The 13,726-nt window shown below is 37.6% G+C and overlaps 1 protein-coding gene across 1 annotated transcript in view; it reads left to right on the plus strand.

Moving 5' to 3' along the window:
* The window catches only part of SLC1A4 (solute carrier family 1 member 4), a 104,543-nt gene that overhangs the window by 47,839 nt on the left and 42,978 nt on the right, over nt 1–13,726 (plus strand). The gene's annotated exons all lie outside the window — the stretch shown is intronic.

The following is a 13,726-nucleotide window of genomic DNA, read 5'->3' on the forward strand; positions in this document are numbered from 1 at the left end:
TCTAGATCAACACCTCAGGTTTTCTACAAAAAATAAATGTATATATATATATTTTTATTTTTTTTTTGATATGCAAATAAAAAAGCAAGGTTTTATTTCTGTTTTAATATAATGATAGCAAAAATGCTAAATATTCTTCAGTATTTTGGCCAAGTTTTTCCCTAAAATTCCTGGTAGCGAAGGGGTTAAGGGGCATAAAACTAAAAAAAAAAAATCTGTAATGATTCAGATAGAGCATCTAATTTTAAACAACTGACATATAATATACTGTTCTTTATTGTCTTGTATGCTTTGTTAAGGGAGCAGCAATGCACTACTGGAGTGGAAACTAGCTGAACAGATTAGGTGAGCCAATACCAGGAGGCATATATGTGCAACCACCAATCAGCAGCTAGCATCAATAGTGCATTACTGTTCCTGAGCTTATTCAGGTGTTCTTTTCAACAAATGATACAAATAGAACAAAGCAAATTAGATACTAGACGTAAATTGGAAAGTTGTTTAAAATTGCAATGCTCTATCTAAAACATGAAATACAAATTTGGAGTTTCATGTCCCTTTAACCAAAGGGAATGTGAATACAGACAGAAAACTGCATACATTGTTAACATTTCCTATTTAATTTTTCTGATAATATTATAGAGCTACTGTTCTATCATGAAATACATTAATTAGTAACAAAGAAAATAATTATTTTTATGGAGTGTATTTATAATCAGAAATCACTTCCCATAAAAGCTAATTTTAAAATCATAAATCCTTTGACTCACTTCCTAGTTTTGATAAATGTATTCCTGTATATACACACTGATGAGTATTTTGTAGAACCAACAGACTTTATAATCATCTCATTAAAATTGGCTGTACTGTCTGCAATGCCAGGGAGCACTTGTCTGTCATATTACAGGAAATTGGGACTTAAAAAGTAATACATTCCATTTCAATCATCCAAATTAGACAAATGTTTAATATTGCAAATGATAGCAGGGATACTGTGCAAATGTTATGAATTTGTAATCTATTATTCTTTTGTAACCATAAGTCAGGGGGTTTGTGGGGCTTGGAACTTAGGGCCAGATCCCATGCAAATAACTATTGATAGCAACAGAGCAGCAGGATAGTGACAGTCCTTTTGCTATCAATAATAGCAGGTCAGCCATCATACTGGAGCGACTATACAGTTGAGAAGCTTGTGTATTTTGGCACATATCAAATAATAACATCATCTATACTTTCTATTGGAGCCACAAGAACATAATAGTATCCTATGATTGACAATAATATCTGCAATGGTCCCCTAGACCAAATATTTGCAGTGACAGTAAAAGAAAAGTTTAAGTAGACCAAATTCAGTACAGAAGACTAAAAAGAAATGATCCTGCACATACAGGGTGTAACCCTCAGCCAATGAGACGTAGTAGGTTATGCCCATATCAGAATGTCAAGGTTGGAAACACTTATTGCTGAAATATTAGCCCCTTTCTTTTACAACATAGCTGTTACACATGTTGCTTACCAGTTCTTTAGTGTTTTCTTTATATCACTACATCACCTCAACCTCCTAAAAGCTTTAGCCCTGTATTTTTTTTTTCAATTCTACTCAAGTAATTTTCTTAAAATGTAAAACACATACGGCTAGATTACGAGTTTTACGTTATGAGCGGCGCAGTGCTAACTTGCAAGTTAATGTCACCGCTCACTTACCTACAGCGCTGGTATTACAGGTTTACAAAAACCCAGCGTTATCAGGCAATATGTGAGCGTAAAGCAAAATTGAGCTCCACACTCCAATACCAGCGATACGGTGAGCTGGTTTTACGTGCTCGTGCACGATTTCCCCATAGACATCAATGGGGAGAGCCAGCTGAAAAAAAGCCTGACACCTGCAATAAAGCAGCGTAAAGCTCCGTAAGGCAGCCCCATTGATTCCTATGGGGAAACTAAATTTATGTTTACACCTAACACCCTAACATAAACCCCGAGTCTAAACACCCCTAATCTGCTGCCCCCGGCATCGCCGACACCTACATTACAGTTATTAACCCCTAACCTGCTGCCCCCAATATCGTTGCTACCTACATTACACTTATTAACCCCTAATCTGCTGCCCCTGTCACTACCGACACCTACATTACAGTTATTAACCCCTAGTATGCCACCCCAATGTCGCCGCCACCTACATTACACTTATTAACCCCAAATCTGCCGCCCCAATGTCGCTGCCACCTACCTACACTTATTAACCCCTAATCTTCCGCCCCCAATGTCGCCGCCACTATACTAAAGTTATTAACCCCTTACCCTAACACCCCCTAACTTTAATGTAATTTAAATAAATCTAAATACCTACTATTAATAACTAAATAATTCCTATTTAAAACTAAATACTTACCTGTAAAATAAAACCTAAGCTAGCTACAATATAACTAATAGTTACATTGTATCTAGCTTAGGTTTTATTTTTATTTCACAGGCAAGTTTGTATTTATTTTAACTAGGTAGACTAGTTAGTAAATAGTTATTAACTATTTACTAGCTACCTAGCTAAAATAAATACAAATTTACCTGTAAAATAAAACCTAACCTGAGTTACACTAACACCTAACCTTACACTACAATTAAATAAATTAAATACAATTAACTAAATTACAAAAAAAACAAAAACACTAAATTACACAAAATAAAAAATAAATGATCAGATATTTAAACTAATTACACCTAATCTAATAGCCCTATCAAAATAAAAAAGCCCCCCAAAATAAAAAAAACCCTAGCCTAAACTACCAATAGCCCTTAAAGGGGCCTTTTGCAGGGCATTGCCCCAAAGAAATCAGCTCTTTTACCTGTAAAAAAATACAAACAACCCCCCAACAGTAAAACCCACCACCCACACAACCAACCCCCCAAATAAAATCCAAACTAAAAAAACCAAAGCTCCCCATTGCCCTGAAAAGGGCATTTGGATGGGCATTGCCCTTTAAAATGGCATTTAGCTCTTTTTAAAGTGCCCAAACCCCTAATCTAAAAATAAAACCCACCCAATAAACCCTTAAAAAGCCTAACACTAACCCCCGAAGATCCACTTACAGTTTTTGAAGACCCAACATCCATCCTCAACGAAGCGGCAGAAGTCCTCATCGAAGCCGGCAGAAGTCTTCATCCAAGTGGCCGAATCTTCATCCAAGCCAGCAGAAGTCTTCATCCAGACGGCATCTTCTATCTTCATCCATCCGGCGTAGAGCATCATCTTGGATGACGTCATTTAAAGGAACCTTCATTCTGCAAGAAGACGTTGATTGAAGAAGATCATCCGCGCCGTATGTCTTGAAGATGGAACCGCTCCACGCCAGATGGATGAAGATAGAAGATGCCATCTGGATGAAGACTTCTGCCCGGTTGGATGAAGACTTCTGCCGCTTCATTGAGGACTTCTGCCGGCAGGATGGATGTCGGGTCTTTAAAAACTGTAAGTGGATCTTCAGGGGTTAGTGTTAGGCTTTTTTAAGGGTTTATTGGGTGGGTTTTATTTTTAGATTAGGGGTTTGGGCACTTGAAAAAGAGCTAAATGCCCTTTTAAGGGCAATCAATACCCATCCAAATGCACTTTTCAGGGCAATGGGGAGCTTAGGTTTTTTTAGTTAGGATTTTATTTGGGGGGTTGGTTGTGTGGGTGGTGGGTTTTACTGTTGGGGGGTTGTTTGTATTTTTTTTTTACAGGTAAAAGAGCTGATTTCTTTGGGGGAATTCCCACCAAAAGGCCCTTTTAAGGGCTATTGGTAGTTTAGTTTAGGCTAGGGTTTTTTTTTTCATTTTGGGGGGCCTTTTTATTTTGATAGGGCAATTAGATTAGGTGTAATTAGTTTAAATATTTGATAATTTCTTTATTCATTTTGTGTAATTTAGTGGGGGTTTTTTGTAATTTAGGTAATTGTATTTAATTCATGTAATTGGTTTAATTGTAGTGTAAGGTTAGGTGTTAGTGTAAGGCAGGTAAGGTTTTATTTTACAGGTAAATTTGTATTTATTATTTATTTGTATTTACTAACTATTCTATCTAGTTAATATAAATACAAACTTACCTGTAAAATAAAAATAAACCTTAAGCTAGTTACAATGTAACTATTAATTATATTGTAGCTATCTTATGATTTATTTTACAGGTAAGTATTTAGTTTTAAATAGGAATTATTTAGGTAATGATAGTAGTTTTATTTAGATTTATTTTAATTATATTTAAGTGAGGGGGTGCTAGGGTTATACTTAGGTTTAGGGGTTAATAAATTTAGTATAGCGGCAGCGACGTTGGGGGCGGCAGATTATGGCTTAATAAATGTAGGTAAGGTGGTGGCGATGTTAAGGGCAGCAGATTAGGGGTTAATAATATTTAACTAGTGTTTGTGATGCGGGAGAGTGGCGGTTTAGGGGTTAATATGTTTATTATAGTGGTGGCGATGTCCGGAGCGGCAGATTAGGGGTTAATAATTTCATTTTAGTGTTTGCGATGCGGGAGGGCCTCGGTTTAGGGGTTAATAGGTAGTTTATGGGTGTTAGTGTACTTTTTAGCACTTTAGTTATTAGTTTTATGTTACGGCTTTGTAGCGTAAAACCCATAACTACTGACTTTCAGTTACGGTATAGATCTTGACGGTATAGGCTGTACCGCTCACTTTTTGGCCTCCCGGGCAAATTTGTAATACCGGCGCTATGGAAGTCCCATTGAAAAAGGACTTTTTGAAAGCTGCGGTAATTACGTTGCAGTGCAGCTAAACCTGCAAGACTCGTAATACCAGCAGTAGTTAAAAAGAGCTTTAACGCTGCTTTTTTCACTCATACTGCAAAACTCGTAATCTAGCCGATAGTTTTATATCTATGCTGAAAATAAAAACAAATGTATCGCTCCACTTCAGCCTCCTCTATGAACATGAGTTGAAAAAAGGCAGCAACGCTAACCCCTAAAAATAACAAAGAGTGAGAACTGTTGAAAAGTTATATTAAAACAAGGTGAATTGAATATCACTATTCAGACTCTCACTTTATTAAACAGAAAAAAGACACACAAATTAAAAACACTTAAACTCAGCTGCCATAAAGTTACAGGTGGGGTAATATCTAATACTGTAAGATTGATCGCTGTGAGTAATACTTCTGGTTCGGTATTGATATTGATGCAATAGGATTCAAATTGGGATCTGATGGTATTGTAATATGATTGCTTCAAATATAAATTCAGTATAGTTTCATTCAAACATCCAAGAGGACAATCATTTAGAATCCCTAATAAACTCTTCTCAACTAAACTTCTTCTATAGCGGGAGTTATTTTAAAATGATTTTTTTATTTGGAGTGCTGAGAATGATCTCAAAGTTGTTACCAGAATAAGCGATCGCACACACAGCAAATTAAATTAAGAACAACCACACTCTAACATCATTTGCTGGCAGGCAGAGTAAGCTGTCAAAATAAGAGATACAACGCTCTCACTAGCCATTCCCTTGACACGTGTTTCACTGTCACGCTTCCTCAGAGAGAATACGCGCCGGCCGTTTGTTTTGGTCTTTTATCAATTCACAACATTTAATTGATTAAGATGAGTGTCAGTCTAAACATTATGACCAATAGGTGTTAAAAGGCATTTGAATCTTTGTTTACGATCATCTGAATTCGATCAGCTGTGTTGTTAAATAATTTTAGGTACTCAGTAAATCATTTTATACATTGTGAATATTTACACGTGCATACCTGTATCGCAACTAATACATTTGCATGTATGATACCAGATACGGTTGCCTTTACTATCATTATATTGCAGATCGTAAAAATATAACAGACTGACAATCATTTGTAATGGATATATTTGCAACTATGGGGCCGATCTATACAGAGCTTGATGCCCCTGTTTCCGCGTGAGCTATTATTAATGCAGCGGTCTAAAGAACGCTGCTCCATAACTTGTCTGCCTGTGGTTTGATTGACACCCCCTGCTAGCGAATCTGCAGGGGGCGGCATTGCACCAGCAGTTCACAAGAACTGCTGGTGCAATGATAAATGCTGACAGCGTATGCTGTTGGCATTTATTGATGTGCAGCGGACATGATACGCTACATCGTATCATGTCCGCTGGCACTAGGATTAATCTACCCCTATATGTTTGCATCCTTGCAAGATTTGCACACTGTATTGGAAATGTCTGTTAATAATAATGGCAACATTGTAGCACCATAGCTCTTGGGAATGTAGCAAACTAGTACAGAATGAATTATATAACTTGGATACAATCAAGGTGTTTATATATTATAGATACTAGAAGGTTTTATGATACAGCAAGAGATTTAATTGTAACATTAGTATTGTTGTATGTGTACATCATATAGCTACATATTTAATGAACAAGTGTTAATAAATCGTTTATACGGGAGAAGAGGATGTTATAGGTATATTGTTGGGATATTGGATGAAGTATGGCAGAATAGCATTCCCTTTGTAGATATATATTTGTAAAATACTTGATTGTGTTTGCAGGATTGTTATGCACAGTATTTTTAAAACTGTAACAAAATTTTTAAATAATATTTTCAATTGTGGTATACATGGAATGGACAGTATTCAACATTATAATTACTGGATGAGGTTTATCATTTATATATGTTTGGCTGAGGTTTCAACACTGTCATTAGAGCACATTAAGGCCTAGATTTAGAGTTCGGCGGTAAAAGGGCTGTTAACGCTCCGCGGGTTTTTTTCTGGCCGCACCATAAATTTAACTCTGGTATCGAGAGTTCAAACAAATGCTGCGTTAGGCTCCAAAAAAGGAGCGTAGAGCATTTTTACCGCAAATGCAACTCTCGATACCAGAGTTGCTTACGGACGCGGCCGGCCTCAAAAACGTGCTCGTGCACGATTCTCCCATAGGAAACAATGGGGCTGTTTGAGCTGAAAAAAAACCTAACACCTGCAAAAAAGCAGCGTTCAGCTCCTAACGCAGCCCCATTGTTTCCTATGGGGAAACACTTCCTACGTCTGCACCTAACACTCTAACATGTACCCCGAGTCTAAGCACCCCTAACCTTACACTTATTAACCCCTAATCTGCCGCCCCCGCTATCGCTGACCCCTGCATTACACTTTTAACCCCTAATCTTCCGCTCCGTAAACCGCCGCAACCTACGTTATCCCTATGTACCCCTAATCTGCTGCCCTAACATCGCCGACCCCTATGTTATATTTATTAACCCCTAATCTGCCCCCCACAACGTCGCCGACACCTACCTACACTTATTAACCCCTAATCTGCCGAGCGGACCTGAGCGCTACTATAATAAATGTATTAACCCCTAATCCGCCTCACTAACCCTATCATAAATAGTATTAACCCCTAATCTGCCCTCCCTAACATCGCCGACACCTACCTTCAATTATTAACCCCTAATCTGCCGACCGGAGCTCACCGCTATTCTAATAAATGTATTAACCCCTAAAGCTAAGTCTAACCCTAACACTAACACCCCCCTAACTTAAATATAATTTACATCTAACGAAATAAATTAACTCTTATTAAATAACTTATTCCTATTTAAAGCTAAATACTTACCTGTAAAATAAATCCTAATATAGCTACAATATAAATTACATTTATATTATAGCTATTTTAGGATTAATATTTATTTTACAGGCAACTTTGTAATTATTTTAACCAGGTACAATAGCTATTAAATAGTTAAGAACTATTTAATAGTTACCTAGTTAAAATAATTACAAATATACCTGTAAAATAAATCCTAACCTAAGATATAATTAAACCTAACACTACCCTATCAATAAAATAATTAAATAAACTACCTACAATTACCTACAATTAACCTAACACTACACTATCAATAAATTAATTAAACACAATTGCTACAAATAAATACAATTAAATAAACTATCTAAAGTACAAAAAATAAAAAAGAACTAAGTTACAGAAAATAAAAAAATATTTACAAACATAAGAAAAATATTACAACAATTTTAAACTAATTACACCTACTCTAAGCCCCCTAATAAAATAACAAAGACCCACAAAATAAAAAATTCCCTACCCTATTCTAAAATACAAAAATTACAAGCTCTTTTACCTTACCAGCCCTGAACAGGGCCCTTTGCGGGGCATGCCCCAAGAATTTCAGCTCTTTTGCCTGTAAAAAAAAAACATACAATACCCCCCCCCCAACATTACAACCCACCACCCACATACCCCTAATCTAACCCAAACCCCCTTAAATAAACCTAACACTAATCCCCTGAAGATCTTCCTACCTTGTCTTCACCATCCAGGTATCACCGATCCGTCCTGGCTCCAAGATCTTCATCCAACCCAAGCGGGGGTTGGCGATCCATAATCCGCTGCTCCAAAGTCTTCCTCCTATCCGGCAAGAAGAGGACATCCGGACCGGCAAACATCTTCTCCAAGCGGCATCTTCTATGTTCTTCCATCCGATGACGACCGGCTCCATCTTGAAGACCTCCAGCGCGGATCCATCCTCTTCTTCCGACGACTAGACGACGAATGACGGTTCCTTTAAGGGACGTCATCCAAGATGGCGTCCCTCGAATTCCGATTGGCTGATAGGATTCTATCAGCCAATCGGAATTAAGGTAGGAATTTTCTGATTGGCTGATGGAATCAGCCAATCAGAATCAAGTTCAATCCGATTGGCCGATCCCATCAGCCAATCAGATTGAGCTCGTATTCTATTGGCTGATCGGGGTTAATAAGTGTAGGTAGGTGTCGGCGACGTTGTGGGGGGCAGATTAGGGGTTAATAAATATAATATAGGGGTCGGCGGGGTTAGGGGCAGCAGATTAGGGGTACATAAGTATAACGTAGGTGGCGGTCGGCAGATTAGGGGTTAAAAATTTTAATCGAGTGGCGGCGATGTGGGGGGACCTCGGTTTAGGGGTACATAGGTAGTTTATGGGTGTTAGTGTACTTTAGGTTACAGTAGTTAAGAGCTTTATAAACCGGCGTTAGCCAGAAAGCTCTTAACTCCTGCTATTTTCAGGCGGCTGGAATCTCTAACGCTCACTGCAGAAACGACTCTAAATACCAGCGTTAGAAAGATCCCATTGAAAAGATAGGCTACGCAAATGGCGTAGGGGGATCTGCGGTATGGAAAAGTCGCGGCTGAAAAGTGAGCGTTAGACCCTTTAATCACTGACTCCAAATACCAGCGGGCGGCCAAAACCAGCGTTAGGAGCCTCTAACGCTGGTTTTGACGGCTACCGCCGAACTCTAAATCTAGGCCATAGGTTCTTAAAGGGATAGTGTTGCTTACATTATAGATTGTCTTTTATTATTGTTTTAATTATTTTCAAGTGTAACATTGTGTGAGTGTGTGAGATTATGTAGAAATCAATATAACAATGTGTGTTTGAACATCATATATGAGAAGACTCTTTATAAGGTCTCTTAGTGATCAAATATAGTGATAAAATATAAAATAAAAAAAAAATTAAAAAAAAATGTAATTTTAATAAAAGATAAAAAATAAAAGTTGATAAAGATTGATAAATGTGATTTGCATGTTAGTGTTTGCAATGAATATTGGTGAAGTGTGATTTTTACCACTTTTATGTGTGGTGTGGTAATTAAAGATAAAAAGTACACAAATATAAACAAAGATACAGAGGTATATTTACTAATGTGCAAGCGGACATGATACGAAGTAGCACATCGCGGCACACCAATAAAAACGAAGGGTCCCAACTGCGGAAAGGGTAGTTGGGACCCTTCATTTTTAATGGTCTAGTTTAATATTAGGGTTGTATACTCTACAGGGAGTGCAGAATTATTAGGCAAATGAGTATTTTAACCACATCATCCTCTTTATGCATGTTGTCTTACTCCAAGCTGTATAGGCTCGAAAGCCTACTACCAATTAAGCATATTAGGTGATGTGCATCTCTGTAATGAGAAGGGGTGTGGTCTAATGACATCAACACCCTATTTCAGGTGTGCATAATTATTAGGAAACTTCCTTTCCTTTGGCAAAATGGGTCAAAAGAAGGACTTGACAGGCTCAGAAAAGTCAAAATAGTGAGATATCTTGCAGAGGGATGCAGCACTCTTAAAATTGTAAAGCTTCTGAAGCGTGATCATTGAACAATCAAGCGTTTCATTCAAAATAGTCAACAGGGTCGCAAGAAGCGTTTGGCAAAATAACTGCCCATGAACTGAGAAAAGTCAAGCATGCAGCTGCCAAGATGCCACTTGCCACCAGTTTGGCCATATTTCAGAGCTGCAACTTCACTGGAGTGCCCAAAAGCACAAGGTGTGCAATACTCAGAGACATGGCCAAGGTAAGAAAGGCTGAAAGACGACCACCACTAAACAAGACACACAAGCTGAAAGGTCAAGACTGGGCCAAGAAATATCTCAAGACTGATTTTTCTAAGGTTTTATGGACTGATGAAATGAGAGTGAGTCTTGATGGGCCAGATGGATGGGCCCGTGGCTGGATTGGTAAAGGGCAGAGAGCTCCAGTCCGACTCAGACGCCAGCAAGGTGGAGGTGGAGTACTGGTTTGGGCTGGTATCATCAAAGATGAGCTTGTGGGGCCTTTTTGGGTTGAGGATGGAGTCAAGCTCAACTCCCAGTCCTACTGCCAGTTTCTGGAAGACACCTTCTTCAAGCAGTGGTACAGGAAGAAGTCTGCATCCTTCAAGAAAAACATGATTTTCATGCAGGACAATGCTCCATCACACGCGTCCAAGTACTCCACAGCGTGGCTGGCAAGAAAGGGTATAAAAGAAGAAAATCTAATGACATGGCCTCCTTGTTCACCTGATCTGAACCCCATTGAGAACCTGTGGTCCATCATCAAATGTGAGATTTACAAGGAGGGAAAACAGTACACCTGTCTGAACAGTGTCTGGGAGGCTGTGGTTGCTGCTGCACGCAATGTTGATGGTGAACAGATCAAAACACTGACAGAATCCATGGATGGCAGGCTTTTGAGTGTCCTTGCAAAGAAAGGTGGCTATATTGGTCACTGATTTGTTTTGTTTGTTTTGAATGTCAGAAATGTATATTTGTGAATGTTGAGATGTTATATTGGTTTCACTGGTAAAAATAAATAATTGAAATGGGTATATATTTGTTTTTTGTTAAGTTGCCTAATAATTATGCACAGTAATAGTCACCTGCACACACAGATATCCCCCTAAAATAGCTAAAACTAAAAACAAACTAAAAACTACTTCCAAAAATATTCAGCTTTGATATTAATGATTTTTTTGGGTTCATTGAGAACATGGTTGTTGTTCAATAATAAAATTAATCCTCAAAAATACAACTTGCCTAATAATTCTGCACTCCCTGTATGCCTGATATCTGAGCTGACATAATTTGTATTCTCAGATTAATGAGGTCAGACACTGGGAGCTTGACTCCGTGAGTAGGAGACATTGACCTGAGCTCTCATATGTTCTGGCTATTATATTTGTAATCTGCTATTTAGGTGCACTTTATGACTAGAAACATTTTAAGTACTATAGCTACACACGATACAGTTGACTTAAAATCTCTGAACACTCACCGCAGGGGGTTTATGTGTGGTGTCTATTACCTACAAGAGTAATTACCAGTTAGAGGAAAACTGCAGACTAACAGGCAACAAGTATCAAAGCTGTGATATATAGAGATTATATACATATATATTCGCTAAATGTGTTCACCAAATACAAGCAATTGAGGCAAATTACCTGTACAATCACACGTTTAGACGATCATATAAATTCATATTCGATACTTAGTTTCCAGCTTCATGCGGTTGTACTATTACTGTAACATTTTTTTGCCAAATATATGGTGTTATCCATTAAAATAACAGTAACATAATATACGCTCTGCCAGTAGAAGAACTGACAGCATAAGCAGTAAGACAACATAAGATAACCTAGGGGTCTTTGTTGACAATACAATCAATTATTATTATTGCTGATACTAGCCTCTGGGGAATATAGTTTTACCTAATGTTCAGATTACCTAAACCTCAGCGGTAGCCCCTTTATATATATTTATAACATCAAACAAATAAGCCGAATTACATGCTGCCGCTGTAGAACATGGATGTGCAGTTTAGTACTTGGCATCAGTTTATCCATAGAATATTGTAGAATAACATAGCAATTCCAATATAAGCTAGCAAACACGTTTGAATTATGTGTAATTAACAATATAATTTGGCTATTGGACACTTGATACAGAGATCTCTCTTGGATAACACGTACAATTTCCAGAGCAATCTTTACCTTGCTACTCCACATGAGACTTTGTGGTACCTTACCCAAGAATTTAACAGGTATAGATCCAAACAGAATATTGCTCTAGAAATAAACACCTCCAAACCAATCAACTGAGGCCTTAATAATAGTCCTTATTGTTTGCACCAAACACTATTACAATGCAGTAATTTCCCTTCATTTTTTTTTTATTTCAATGTTGATGTATACCACCCTATATTTATAATATTCCATGTGGGATTAGAGTGCTATATGTGTATCTCTTTTTTGCAACTATCTTTGGTTGTATAAGTAAAAGTAGACATTGCATGTCAGGAAAAAAGGCCACAAATTTAGGTATTGTATGTGTGGGTTTTTTTGTGTTATTTTGTTTTTTTAATACTGTCTATGTATTTTTATTTTGATAATAAAGCGCTACCTGTCTTGCAGCTGCAGTCTGCAACCCTTATAAAAGTTTTTTTTTTATTTGATTATTTTTTTGATGTGGTGTGTGGTGCAACCAATGTGAACCTGTGCCACACAGATTGTTCTTAAAATAAAAGCACAGTCTGGTGTCTCCTTAAACCCCAGTGGACAATGTGTGTGATTAGAACATTAGGTATAGAGTGAGTGGTACCTTTCAGTATATCACAATGACAATAAAAGCAGTTTAGAAATGGTGAGGACAGTATTAGTAATATATATATACACACATTAAAATAAAAATACTTAGAGAATGTTTACCAAAGCATTTTAGATACAATACTTATATATATGTTATGTAATTCATAGATTTGTATGAAATATAATCTCTGTGCCACTCCCAACTTCCCTTGTCCTCTCTCTGACCAACATCTACTGACTTTCTCTCTTACTCTACCTGCAGCATCCTCACAAGCCCCCAAAAAACTGCTACCATACAGGAATTTAAATGACTTGGATCTTACAGACTCAACTGAAACATCTACTCTCCAACATTTTATCCCTCTCTTGTCCAAACCTTGTGGCATTACAGTATAATTCTGCACTACTATCAACACGCTCCACTTGTAATCTGGCCCTTAGTGTTTAATGTCGCTTTAATGCTGCTATGGGACTGCACATTAGAAGGAGGAAGTGTAAAGAAATGATACATTGGAGTCTATGGAAGCGTGCTCTCATGAGCACAATGCTTCCCAGCAATGCGAACGTGAGATCACTTTTGTATTGCTGACAACTTGTAATACCAGCGCACATTAGCAGGAGTTGGTATTACACAGTGGAGTGCAAATATCGCTTTAATGAAAGCGATATTTAGCACTCAACTTGTAATCTGGCCCCTTAGTGATTAATGTCCCTTTAAATACATAGATTAGCCTCAGAATAATATGCACTTTTGTTTTTCTTATTAATTTAATTGCTGAAATAGTGTGTGTGTGTGGGGGGAGGCATAAGTGTAAAATGTTGATATCCATAAAGCAGTGGA

This window comes from Bombina bombina, chromosome 4 (genome assembly GCF_027579735.1).
Source record: "Bombina bombina isolate aBomBom1 chromosome 4, aBomBom1.pri, whole genome shotgun sequence".
NCBI lineage: Eukaryota > Metazoa > Chordata > Amphibia > Anura > Bombinatoridae > Bombina > Bombina bombina.